This window comes from Belonocnema kinseyi, chromosome 4 (assembly GCF_010883055.1).
Source record: "Belonocnema kinseyi isolate 2016_QV_RU_SX_M_011 chromosome 4, B_treatae_v1, whole genome shotgun sequence".
Lineage (NCBI taxonomy): Eukaryota > Metazoa > Arthropoda > Insecta > Hymenoptera > Cynipidae > Belonocnema > Belonocnema kinseyi.
In genome coordinates, this window is record NC_046660.1 from 102769624 (window position 1) to 102784182 (window position 14559).

At 29.5% G+C, this 14559-nt stretch overlaps 1 protein-coding gene across 1 annotated transcript in view; it reads right to left on the reverse strand.

The window, feature by feature from the left end:
* Positions 1-14559, reverse strand: part of LOC117172075 (pro-resilin-like) — a 23106-nt gene that overhangs the window by 4724 nt on the left and 3823 nt on the right. The window lies entirely within an intron of this gene.

A 14559-nucleotide genomic window follows, 5' to 3' on the forward strand; every position in this document is an offset into this window, starting at 1 on the left:
TTATAAACCGTTGCTAAGGCAGGGGCAGATGTGCCATGAACTGAGTCCAATTCATTTTTTATCTCATATGGAGTTAAACTCTTTAAATGAAAATGTTTGATTTTTTGTTTCAATTGGTTATAAAAACACGTAAACTCAGAAGATGTGGACTGTGACTGCACCATATATCAAGTCAGGAGTGGTGCTGACTGAAAACAGATGATTTTGAGCGATTCGTGCGCCATCTGTTGGTCATTCTAAGGACTTATTAAACTACCCTCGTATATATCTGTATGGCTCGGTAACTTAATGGTTTTTTCTTTCCAAATAATTAACTTTAGATTCACCTTGCTCCAGGAAAAACTATGATAGTATATTTTACAAACAAAAAGAAATAATTTTCAATCAAAAATAGTTTGCGCATCCACAAAAAGCCTTTTTATCAAATTATTGAATATTAAAGAAAATAATTAAATGTTTCTCAAAAAGATGAATTCTTAACCAAAAATGCAACAGTCAACTTTTCAAGACGTATATATGATTTGTTCTCCAAAAAGATTATTTTTCACCAAATAATTTAATTTTAAAACAAAAAAGGGAAATATCTCACAAAATAGCTGCATTTTCGACACGAAAATATGAACATTCAATGAAAAAGATTATTCTAAATTAAACAAAGGTTTACAAAATATAAATAAAACATCAATTTTCACCGAAAAAGAAACGTGCAAGATCTTAAGCACAGTAGATTTCTAACATGAATAATCTCAAATGCAAATTTTGTTAGTTTTGCACTGACTGATATTTTATCCTAGAATAACATCAGCATATCGAGTTCGCTCTTTTGATAGCGTTTTCCCCATACGTTAAATGCTGAGATATTTACATTGCATCGAATATTCAAAGCACCACTTGGTCGGAAATTTATAACGTCAGACAACGGCTCAGCACTTTTGAGGATCATTGAACGCAATCATGCTCAAAGGTATCAAAGCTTGATCGGCGTACAATAAGCCCAAGGATCTGTATATCATTGTTTTTTTATTACGAAAACCAAGTATACAAAGAGCAGTTCACAGCTGTTCTGAAAAAAATTCTGCTTATATGTCAATATGAAGTGCACGAAAAAAGAGAAGAATCATCCTTCATTCATGAAAAGCCTCTATAAATTTTAATTGATAACAAGGAATTCTTTCTAAATTAGCTGTGTATACCTTTGAAGAGTGAAAGAGCATTTTTCGGTTCAGAATTAGTAGAAGAGAACGACAATTTAATATAGAGCAACTTGAGCTCTCATGTCTGACTGCATGGAGTCCTTTACTACTGGGAGGGTTCCATCGAGATATAAACATACGTATGAAAGTGTACATTCATTTCCATTACTTTCTTTTTAATTTTTATGAAATAGATTGCGCTTTTCAAGACTTGAGAGATTGCATATTTCACAACCATGGTAATGTAGATGGGGATGTTTTAAATATGTCTGCTTGTATATTTTAGTAAGGATACGTAATGTACACAATTCGGACCAATTTTTTTTGTTCTCATAAGTGTAATTATAATATTATCTGAAGGGACGATATATAATTAACACAATTTAGGTGCAGTTGGGATTTTTATATGCTATTATTAAAAATATATATAACTTTAAAATTCATTATTGAACCGATTTTTAAATAATGAGTTTTTACATTTTTCTAAACAATGATGAATAAAAAGCTAAATAAAATTTTTGAATTTTAATTGAATAATTTGAAATCCAAAGTGTTTAAACTTGAATAATTTTTAATAAAACGCTCCCAAGACTGAAAAATTTTATAGTTAAAATTACATGCTTTCTAATTCCAATGGAGGGTTCAAGATTAAACAATGTTATTTTGATTGAGGCATTTAAAAATTAAATTATTTTAAAATTTAAAGGAATTGAAATTGTATTATTTCTACTTTAAGATGTAGAAAATTTAATAATTAAAAATAGAAAATTTTTAACTAAAATAATTTCTAATTCGAAACGACTAAATATTAAAAAATTGAATAATTAATTAAATCTTTCTGAAATTAAACCTTCTGAAATTCTAAAATTTTTAATTGATATTACATGAAAACATTATAATTCGACATTAAAATTGATAAAGAGAAGTTTGTTTAAGATGAGAAAATTAATTTACCTTAATTTTTATAGTTAATTTTTTTAATGTAACCATAAACTTACAAAATTAAATTATTCTTGAAAAAATGTTGGACATGAGAGTAACTTTAAATGTGAGAGATTAACAATTAAAAAATTTCCACTACGGAACTTTAAAAATTAAATGAATACGAACTTCATTTAAAACTGAAAAAATTTAGTTACCGAGGATTGTGTTATTAAAATCGTTTTGAAATGAAATATTTTTGAATTGTGAATGAAACCTTTAAAAATTAAACCATTTTACTTTCAGTTAAAAATTAAACCTTATAGAGGGGAAAAATAACAAATCTAGCGTTCAAGATTAAATTGCAGAGCTCTAGAATTTTAATCTTTTAAAATTATTATAGAAATTATTTGATTAGAGAAGTATCAATTAAACTATCAATTACATTTAATTTAGAATTATTATCTATTTTTGAAATATTCGAGTCAAATTTTTTTTCAATTTTAAATCGTTTCTCTTTTAATCTCCAACTAAAAATCAGAAAATTTTTGAAATGTTACATTGAAAATAAAGTAATACAAAATAAGATGGCTATACGTGATTTCGATTTGGAAATTGCAAATTAAAAAAATTAAAAAATACTTCAATTTCCAGTGCTTGATTCTAAAATCGTCTTATTTTATATATCATCTTAATTGTTATTTCTGTTCCAACTTATTTAGTTAGGGAGCGTTTTATTTCATATTGATTCTAGAATTTCAAAGAATTAAAAAACCAAAAGGAACCTATTTGACTGAAAAGATACAAAAATGATCGATTGTTTTAAAGGGACATAAAGAGTAAGTTCTAAAAGACATTTTTGTACACAATTCATTTTCTGCCTCGACTCACTTCGAGGGAAAATTATACGAGTAGCTAGTAGTCATCCTTAATTGGAAACTAATAACATTAGATGTGACTGTAGCATTATTTTCATATTAAGGGCATGCGACACAGTGGAATTCCTACATTACCAACCTCTTTTTTCTATTGAACAAAATTTTTTTTTGAACCATAGAACTTTTTTTGTAAATCAAATATCGAACTCAAAATTTCAGGAGAGCATTAGAAGACATTATCCTACGTTTATGTACTGCATTTGAATCGAAATTTGGCAAAAAATTTCAGAAATAATTTTTTTTTTAAATTCCGATTCAAATGCAGTACATAAACGTAGAATAATGTCTTCTTATGCTCTCCTCAAATTTTGAGTTCGATATTTAATTTGCCAAAAAAGTTCTATGGTTCACAAAAAAATTTTGTTCAATGGAAAAAAGAGGTTGGTAATGTAGGAATCCCACTGTGTCGCATGCCCTTAAATTATTTTATAAATTAGGTATTTCTAGCATTCAATTCAATGTGCTTAAAAATTTTTTTAACTTACGCAGTTGAAAACTTCGGTACCCGGCACTGGCCATCTATCGGATATCAATTAAGGGCATGCTCTTCGTGACCACGTGACCAAACTAGTCCCCGGATATGAGCATTTTTTTTGGTGTTCACTGTGTCCACACGGATTGAGATATCGTGTTTAAAATTTGATAGATTAAACAAAAGGCCTTCCACACACTACTCCTTTCCCCTGCCGAGTGAGTCACGCCTACCCCGAAAGGGAAATGGCTTAATGGTGTAATAATAATAATAATGTGTTTATTGTTTTAAAGAACGTTTATTTATAAATCTATTAAAAAGGATATTACCATTCGAGTTATAGCACTATGCAGATAATTTTTGGTTTGATCCATTTCGGATTTTTTGGTTCGCGTATATTGAGCACTGGCACCAGTTTTGGACTAAATCGTCTAAACCTTTAAAAAAATTAATCTGAGCAATAAAATTTGCACATTCGTTGCAAATCAACAAATAACTATCTGCATACACGTAACCTATAATTATTTTTGGAGCATTTTTAGCGATTTCTAGCGAAGAGAAAAAGAAACTTTGACCGTCGATAAAGTCGAGATCACGTGACTAAGTTCATTCATAAAAATTTTGTATGGAGAATGAAATGATTTTCATTATTTTCGGTTCTCACTACGTCCAAACGGATTGAGATATCGTGTTCAGGATTTAGGAAGTTATACCGAAAGCACTAAGGAACGTTTGTATATATCGAAATGTTCATAATTACGAAGAAATTTTTCGAGTAAAATACTACAGGAATTAGGAAATAAACTTTTAACGTCGATAAAGTAGATGCCTCGATTTAAAAAAATCGAGGAACATCTTAGAATGTCATACTCGAAAATTCGTCCAAGTCCCATCTTGAGAAATGTGCATCTGCAGAAAATAATTAAAATTTTCTAATGGTTATATATTCTTGTAGATTTTTTGTACTGGTATGAAACAATTCCAAGAATAATAATAAAATTTCGCCCGGGGTTGAAAGACAAGGCGAGTCCGACGCTGAGTCCTGCTGGTTGGTTCACTGTCAACAACAGTTATCAGCTGATCGATTCAACGTCAAGAATTATGGAAGTTGGTTGGAGAACTCCGACGAGTAAATTTTAGTCATTGCTGATGTTGCTATGTTTCCAATTTAAAATTTATCTTTTATTCTTAGCACCAAAAAAATGAAAATCATTTTACACCGAAATTTCATGAACGAACTTAGTCACTTGATCTCGACTTTATCGACGTTCAAAATTTCTTTTTTTCTCCGCTAGAAATCGCTAAAAATGCCCAAAAAATAATGATAGGTTACGTGTGTGCAGATTCTTATTTGTTAATTTGCAACGAAGGTGCAAATTTTATTGCTTATATTAATTTTTCTCAAGGTTTAGACGATTTAGTATAAAATTGGTATCAGTGCTCAATATGAGCGAATAAAAAAATCTAAAATGCATCAAACCAAAAATGATCTGCAAAGTGCTATAATTCGAATGATAATATCCTATTCCACCAATTTATAAATAAACTTTCTTTAAAATTACGAATATATTGATGTATACAAACGTTCTCTAGTGCTTTTTATTTAATGTGTTAAAGTTTAAACACGATATCTCAATTCGTGTGGACGCAGTTAACACCAAAAAAATGTTCATAACCGGGGACTAGTTTGGCCACGTGGTCACCGAAGAGCATGCCCTTAAATGAAAAGGAATCCTCAACATGAGTTCTATTGAAGTCTCAGTTCTGAATGATGCCAACTTTTACTTCAGCTGAAGCATCACCGAACCTCCAGTCTTTTTGTGGTCGCGAGACTTGTTATAATATAGAAAGACAAAAAGTCACGTTAACTTTATCGGAGTCGCACGCAATCATTTAGAATCATCATGAATTGTAAAAACTGTTTAATATCTGCTAACTAATGAAAGATAGTAATATAGAAAATATATGCAAAGGGGTCATAAGAGATAAGCTTTACTATTCAGCTGTATATGATTTTTCTTTTAGTAATAAAAATAATTTGCCTGCTGGAACATAGGCGTTATGAAAAATTTAATTTCGCGTGCTAAATGTGCAGCACGGAATGGCGTTTCTACGTTACGACGATGTTAACTCGTGATGGGTGCATCCGGTGCACGGTATTGCGCCGTCTTTTCTGTATGACGGGTTCACCAGTTATTATTAATTTACGAATGCCGGTGAGAGAAGCCCAATTTCTGGTGTAATACGGTTAAACTAATTAATTGCCACGGATGTTATACCGTGAAAGTGGAAATGCACCATGTGCGGATGCTGTGTGGCACGTAAACGCGTCCTTCCTGATTCTCATTTCTCTCTCCACTGTTTAATTCCCTATTCGCATTTTAACGACAGTCGTTGGAATTCAAGCTTATACTAGTTTAGAGTAGGGATGCATGCACTATCACATAAAAAAATTTGAGTCTCATCATTTATGTAATTAAATAAAAAAAGGTGGAATAAAATAGTATAATATAGCAATAAGTAATAAACAATAAGTATAGCAATCTTCATTCGCGTTCTTAAAACAAGTTTGTAAATTTAAATTTCCCAAGATTCTATAGTTAAGGAATATTCTTCTGCGATTCAAAAAAAGTATATAGCAAATTTACATTTAAACAGGCTTTATAAGAAAATGCTCTAAGCAAACGCTATACATAACTATGAATTCAAAAATTCCATTTGTTGAAAGTTACGTTTTAATAGCCTTTGACCTAATATCGACCGCAAATGTCGATTAAAAAAACTACTGGTGCACTTAAAGCGTGAAACAAGTGTAATGACGTCGTATGCTTTCAAAGCTAAAGAAATACACGTATCAGTTTGTTCAAAGCACACAAATGATTGATCGTCAACATTTTAGGCTAAAAGAATTTGTTTTATGGAGTAGCAAGAAATAAAGTATATTTTATGTTTATGTGTCAAAAAATAAATATATATTCTAAAGTTTTAATAGTTGACAAGATTGTAGCAACAGTTTACTTGTACTCTTAATTTTGTAGGGAACATGTCATGCCGGACAGAGACATAACCTTTTTTTCGTATTTCGCCATTGGATATGCATAGAAATATTTTTTAAGAATATTTAATGCTGGGATTTTAACATCTGGACACAATGCACCAGTCTCAGCACTTTTTTGTTTCCATTTTTTTATAAAAACATTAACCTCCAGCTTGTTTAGAAAATATTAAAAGCCTATTTCGCAATATCTGGTTGGCGGCATGGCGCGACATAAACACAAAATTCTTTTTCAAATAAAATTTCTAAAAAAAAAACCTTTTCACTTATTGTCATATTATATAAATAATTTTAAATTGATTAGTTTTATATTTAAAAATAAAACAATTATGGGGTACACCTATTGTGAAGCTTAAAATATTACGATCTAAACTTTCAAAAACATAAGAAGTAACCAAATTCATACCTTGAAGAATTCTGTAAATCGCGATAATGAGGAAATTTTCAATTTAAATAGGCTACAATATAAATAGATACTTGAATTTTAAATCTATTAGAGTAGAACCTATGTTTAAATCAAAAGAATTCAAAATTTGAATTACAATAATTTTGGAATGCACCTAATATGCATTAAAATTACGAAAATCTTTCAATTTTATCATTGTAATCGTGTCAATTTGGAAGATTTCAAACTAAAAGTTTCATTCGAACTAAACCTTGATTCGTCCAAACTAAATTTTTCAACAAGAATTAATAGGGATCATAGAAAAGTGAATAATTTCAAATTAAAGCATTCCAAGTCGAGAAATTTTTAATCTAAAATGTACACATATAAATTGTAAAAATAAAAGTTTTGGCACTCAACATTTAATAGGTTTTAAAGTGTTACGTACAATATTTCAAAAAATTCACAGGGATAATTGGTGCGGAAACAAAGAAATTTAAAGATCCTTAACATAAAAACTTTATCAAGCAAACCCTGTATAGCATGATAACGTGAACAATTAAAATAATTACATCATAAATTGAAGGAATAACACACAATTGTATGGATATATATTACATGGAATTGTCAAAGGCTTTAATATCAATAACCCAAGTTAAGCGAAACTTGGCTGGGCTATAATCGGATAGGGGGCCATCGTATCAGATTTCAAGTTTCTATCATTTTTACAGTTTTGTCAAACATTTTTTTTCAAGTCTAAAAAATATCAAATTTCTGTTTGGAAGATGACAAAATTTAGAAACTTCTATAAAAGTGAAAATTGCGAAATTGTGAAAAGTTCTACACTAAAGGATTACAAAATCTTAAAAATATCAAATTAAGTTAAAAGCGTTAAAAGCGTTCAAGGCTTTTATTCAAATAGTTTTAACTTTCCAATTAAAAAGGTACAAATTTTGAAAATTGAGTAACTGAAAAATCTTACTGCAAGAAAATTTCGAATTGATTGCAGTATCCGAAATTACATAAAGTATTTTCTATAATTTATCAATTTACTACTGCAATTTTCATCACAATTAATTCTGATGAAATGATAACATGTCGTCTCTACTTTATATTTAATTTAAAAGGTATACAAAGGGGTAGAACTTCCTTGTCATAGTTTTTGACAACATTTGACTTTAATGAAGATGAACTTTTATAATTGTACTTATAATTCTAATCGTTTTACACTTTTTTCATTTTAAGAATTTAGAACGCGGTTATTCTCTTCAGAAAAAGTTGAAGAGAATTTATTATACGCGAAAAAATTAATCTACAAAGTGCAATAAAATTGCGATAAAAAATATGATTATATACATTCACTATTATGCAGTGGAAAGCCTGGATGTGCTTTTGTGTGAATCTAGAATTCAGAACTTTGAATTCAAAGTATTTTTTCTAAAAGGAAATGCGCTTTGAGGTTAGGGTTCAACCATAGCAAAGCACATTCTCGCGTTTCACTCGCGTGCAGTTACACCCAATTCCAAGCCTGGGAGACTTGTGAGGAATTTGCTGCTTTGACTCTACTTATAGAAAGAACTTTTTTCGAAGATTTCCTTTGGCATTAATTCTTTTAGCAAACGAATACTGCAAAATCGTAGCCTTTCGTACGTAGTAATTGGGTCGACCAGAGCAAAATTCAAACGTAAAACCTAACAGCGAAAAAATGTTTAAACTGAACCACACTGGGGCGAAAGAGGAAATTAGGTTCAAAGAGTTCCGAAGTGTAAATATATTCTGTTTAAATATTATTCTTCGAGGGTGAGATAAGCGATTTTGCTATAAAATGGATATTCTGTATCTGATAGCACCTATTTAATGAATTTGTTTATCCTAATTGTATATAACAATAAAGAATGTCATTAGTAGTCATTATATCCAGCCAAAGTACTATTTTTCAGGGTAAAGTAAACGATTGCGCTGAAAAGAAACTAATTTTCTATATACAACAGCGTTTATTTGATGAATTTTTTATGAAAATTGTTTATAAGAATAAAAAATGTAATCTTTTAGTAATTACTTAAGATAAAACATTGATTACACAACATTCCACGAAAAAATCAAGTTAAAAATTACTCCCAGGTATCAAAATGCAACAAAAATCCACTCTGCTTATTAATTTGTTGATAAGAATTAGTAAACAAACTTCATCCGCGGTATCGAAATAGTTTTAGCGAATGTCATTTTACTAATTCTATCATTTTTGGGAAATTGTTAATGAATGAGGGAAAGGAATTAACGAAAATATAAAAAAGTAAGGTTTTTTGACATTTTGCAACTCAAAGTACTATTCTTAAAAATTTTTATTTTCAAAAATCGGCCTCACAGGGTTCTACGGAATCTAATTTAGAATTTCAAGAATTTAGAATTTCGAATTCCATTTATGTCGTAAAAATTTCAGTATTCGAAATCGAGTTACTTTAAATTTCAGAGTAAAAATAAATTGCAATAGTTCTTAGACCTAAAAATGTTATTCGAAATCAAACAAACTTTTTTTTGTCCCGAAAAATCTTGATGATTAATTCGAGTTCAAAAATATCAAGGTGTGACAGGTTAACATTTTTAAGCAATCGTTTTCAAAGTATTCAGAATAAAGAGTTAAATTATTTCATTAAAATAGAATGCACTAATAATGAAACTTTTTAGCTTTCAATTATTCGAGTTTTAAACACAAATTTTTAATAGCCAGCTATTTAAAAAAAAGTGCATTAACAATATACTCAACTCCTGAGTTAAGCACGGTTTCGCTATGACGCTGAGGATGATTATTTCGGGAGTTAGTGTATTTAAATAATCGTGAAAAATTAAAAATAAACAATATAATATAATAAAAACAAATTAAAAAATATTTGGTTTTCAAAACTGAGGGTGATCCTAATCAAATATAAATTCTATCTTTAATTCCATACTACCAAATTTCAGCTATTTTAAATTACTGCATTCAAAAAAAAATTTTAATCATGTACAGTTAATATGACGAAAAATTAAAAATTTCAATCATAAGCCTAATATGATCAAACTGTTATCAAAATTTTTAACATAAGTTAATAATTTGGATACATGCTAAGTAGTTCAATAAGTTTTTCATTTCGTAGATAGTATTGGACTGAAAAAATTAAGAAACAGAAATGTGCAGATGTTTAAATTACTCTTTATTTTTAAATATTTCATAAGGAATATTAAACTAACATGTACAAAAATGAAAATTGGAATTTATTTCCTTTATGCTATTCGCTTTTAAATGATTTAATGGACTCAATCCGTTTTTCCTTAAGTTATGCGTATTTAAATTTTATGCTCTGTTTATTAAAGAAAACAAAAACTCAAATTTTATATTTAAACTTTGTAAATGGAATTTTCTCATTTTTGTCTCATGAAAATACAAATACGAAAAAATCTTTAAAAAGTTTGTGCATCTGAAAAAATTTCTGTAAAAACTAACTGTTACTTATTAGTGACATCTAGTAAGGTTTACGCGATAAAATAAAAAAGTTAGATTTTTAGGAAAAAACATTCTCCCGGCCTCACAAGTGTTTTTTTTCGCACAAACTGACAGGAAATTTTCCTTATGTAAGTAGAAACTGTAAAAAATAGCTAAGAAAAGTTGCTATTACCAGAAATCTGAAATCGTTCAATTAGATTAGGAATCGCACATGTTTAAACCAAAATTTTCGTTTTCTTGAAAAACAGAGACAAAATTCAAAAACGCATAACCTTGTAGAAAATTTGTTTTTCGAAAATGCGAAAAATACGTGTTGGCCAATTTCCTCTAAAAAATAACGCTTGTTGTCCTCGAGAGATTCCATAATTCGAAGTGCAGAAACGGCCTGATTTTAAATGGATTGGTCATTTTATGTACCATAGAAAAGTGCGAAGAGACGCGTATGCGGGAGAAAGCGGTGCACCCTTAATTCTCTATTTAGAACACGATATTACTTCTTCCGGAGTTTTCTACTGAAGTTTTAGATTTTTTAGTTGCCAGCTTCTGTATTTTTTGTTATAAGAAGTAAATATCGCATATATAGAAAAGCAAAATCAAAGGTGCGCCTCTTTTACTGTCAAAAGAAAGTGTGAACATAACTTTATATTCAGGGTACCATATACCTGCAACAAAAATTATTATTGGCAGTGTGAATGGTACCACTTTACAAGGTATCGCTCCCCTCGGACTTGGGGTACGAAACATCATATACTGTTAATTATTTTTAGAGTTATGCGGCAAAAACAATCGACGAGTTCGATACCCCAACTACGAGCGAGATGGAACACCATCTTGAAATTACCCGCAATAAAATTGATCCTAGAGTTTTTAGTGTTTTCCCTCTCATGCACTGTCTATCCCTAGCTTAAGATAGGTTTAGTTGTAAAATAAAAACTTGCATCTAATTTTATGGATTTAGAAAATTAATATGTTTAGTTGATAATAATTTTTAAATGCTGTAACAATGATCGGAATGTAGAAGCTCGATCTTTTTCAATGTTGACGTCGTTTAGTGTTTTCCCCGATTTTATGATTTTCTAATCCGAGCACGAAGTTAGAGGAAATTGATCTTATACACAATATGGATAATTTACTTATTTTAAGTATTTAGGGGAGTAGTGAGTCATAAAATTGAGGCGGTGTTGTTCGAAACAGACGCGGAAGTTGTTAATCTTTACTGAATGTGCAATTAGTCGGCCCTTGTGTCCGTAATCACCAAACGGGCGTGAATATCTTTCAGAAACTCAAAGAAGACCCCAATGGTGGGAAACCTTACTTGATTCTGTTTGACGTTAATTCTTTCCTTATTTGATTCCATGGAGAAGAAGTAATTAAAACCTTGAGAAACATGGAGGATCTAAAAGTCAGAGAATGATTAGGATAAGTGGGTGAACTTTACATGAAAAGGCTAAATACATTCAAGCAAATATATTGAATTGGATACAATAATCAATTATCTAAAATACATTAAAAATAATTATAATACATCTTTATTGTTTTTTTTAAGATAAGAATGTTTTGAGGTAATTAAACTTTTTCCCTGCTTTAAGGTCCCCTGATGTTTTCTTATCTCACTTCTATCAAGTAGAGTATCGATCTTTCACGTTGTAAGAACTAGCAATGCAGGACAAGTCGAAACTACTTCCGTTGGTCAAAATGTTACTCGTTATTTTTTAATTAATTTTACAATTTATCTTAATATCTTGTAAAAGTATAGAAGTAAAAATTATTGAAAATAAAGCTTAGGGAATAATCTCTTGAAAATGAACATATTTAATTGAAATAAACAGAATGTTATATTAGCGAGGCTTACAGAAAATGGAGTTCTAGCTTTTTATTTCCAAACGCCAAAAATATAGAAAATCGAAAAATCCAATATTGAATAAATTTCGGAATATTAAGTATTAAAAAAAGCATTTATTGTTAAATTATTTAAAATGAAACAGATTAAAATCAAAAGCTCTCAATATTTCAAAGATTCAGAATAAAAATTTTAAAACTAGATTAGTGCATTAGAAAAGAGCTGAAATTGTATCATCTATAACTCAAAACATTCAAAAATGAACAATTTTATTTTGAACTAAAGAATCTCGAAACTGAAAGATTTCAGATTAAAATTTTGAAAATTGACAATTTCAGAACTTTAAAGATGGAATATTTTCAGATTAGAACTTTGAAAATTCGATCATTTAAAAATAATACAATATGAAATAGTATCCGAGGTAAAAGAAATCAAAATTAAATCATAAAAAATTAAAAACTTTTGAAATCAAATCATTTTAGTTCAAAGCGATTAAAATTGGACAATTTGAAATTGCAAGGTTAGTTTAATGTTTTAAATTCAATTCTTCTGGAATTCTAGGATATAAAATTGTAATTAAATGAAAAATTGCGATTTTAAATAAATTTTAAATCTAAAAGGATAAAATCGAAAATTTAACATGAAAATTTAACACTAAAATTGTCAAAATTCTAAATTTAAGAAATTATTCTATAACTGAGGCACCGATTTGAGATAGTTTAATTGTTATCTATTTCGATCGTTAACAAACCAATTTTCAGTTTTTTACTTCTAAATCTTTTAACTTTTAATAATTCATTTTAAATTAATTTTCGTTATTGAAATCATACCACAATAAAACGTATTTACTCGCTTCTAGGCAATCGAAAATGTTTGTTGAAATAGTAATGAATTTTATTTTATAGTAGCTGAAATTATTTCAAAATGTATTCACAATATTTCTAATCAATACGTTTATGAATAGTATTTAGGAAATGTTAATTCAGTTCAAATAATGTAATAAAAAATATATGTCTACTTAATTAATTTCAATTTGCAAAATGAATAAGTGAGAATGAATTTACTACTTTCTGAATCAAATAATTTCCATAAAACAATTACAAATACGAAATAATCGTTCTAGAAATGAAATAAGCCATATTGTTAAAGGAAATTGAAAGAAAATTACGACTTTTGTTTTAAGTAGACTGGAATAATTGGGATATGTTTATCGGCTTTCAGGTGTAAAAATAATTCCCCAAACACCTGAGGAGATCCAAGTTTTTTTTTAATACATATTTAAAGAATAATTTCAGTACCCAAATTTTTTTTATTCAAAGGAATAAACCTTTTCCTCTGATTTAAAAGAGTGTTAGTAGATAGTCTAGCTTTTTAGTATGAATTTGAAATCTGTTCATTTAATAAAATTGATAAATATCAAAAGTATAATCGAAGATCAAATTATTTATCTTCTTTTACGTTCAAGGCGCGTAAAGGAGAATAAATAGAAATTAAATTCAAAACGAGTCTTACTTAGGCATTTTTAATGTTTAGCGAATAGTTTGTAAAAAAGCAACGTATGGTACAATTTCTTTCTCCTGTCGAATAAGATTTTTAGTTAGTCAAGTCTTAGGCACCCTAGGGTCCACTTTTATGACTGTCAATGTAAAAAGTTATTATTTTCAAAAAGTAATTGTAGCTGTAATTAGTATATGTTTTATTAAACTTTTACTCGGGTGAACCTGGTTATACACCATAGCCACGTTCTAAGTAAAGTGACTGATAAGATTAGAATGTTATAAGTTAATTCAAACAATTTAATACGATGCTTGAAACCTCCTGCGATGATGCTGAAAGTATACAATTACGAGCGGCCACGAACATTGGAGGTGACAACATTCATTGTTGAAATGTTGTCACAGGCTTATACTGCCCAACATGTCGAAGGCATTTTTTAGTTAGAGATGGATTTTTATTTGATCATTTTTGCACGGGGCTGTCCCGGTATATATCATCAGCCACGGACGCATTTTTATAATGCAATCAAGTGATCTGATAAAAGCAGTCTGCCCAGACATATTGGACAAAGCATGGTTTTACCCCATCATTGACGGACTGAGTTGCAGTTAAGTACACGATGGGGGGACCTACAGCATAAGGTGGGTTCCGAACCACCAGAACCTCGGTAAAGGTACATTGAAAAATTTCCAGAGGTACCGGCTCAGGGATTGAACCCCGGACCTCTGCGGTGAAGTCCGGGGGTCTAACCAACTGAGCCGCCGACGCTCTTTATTA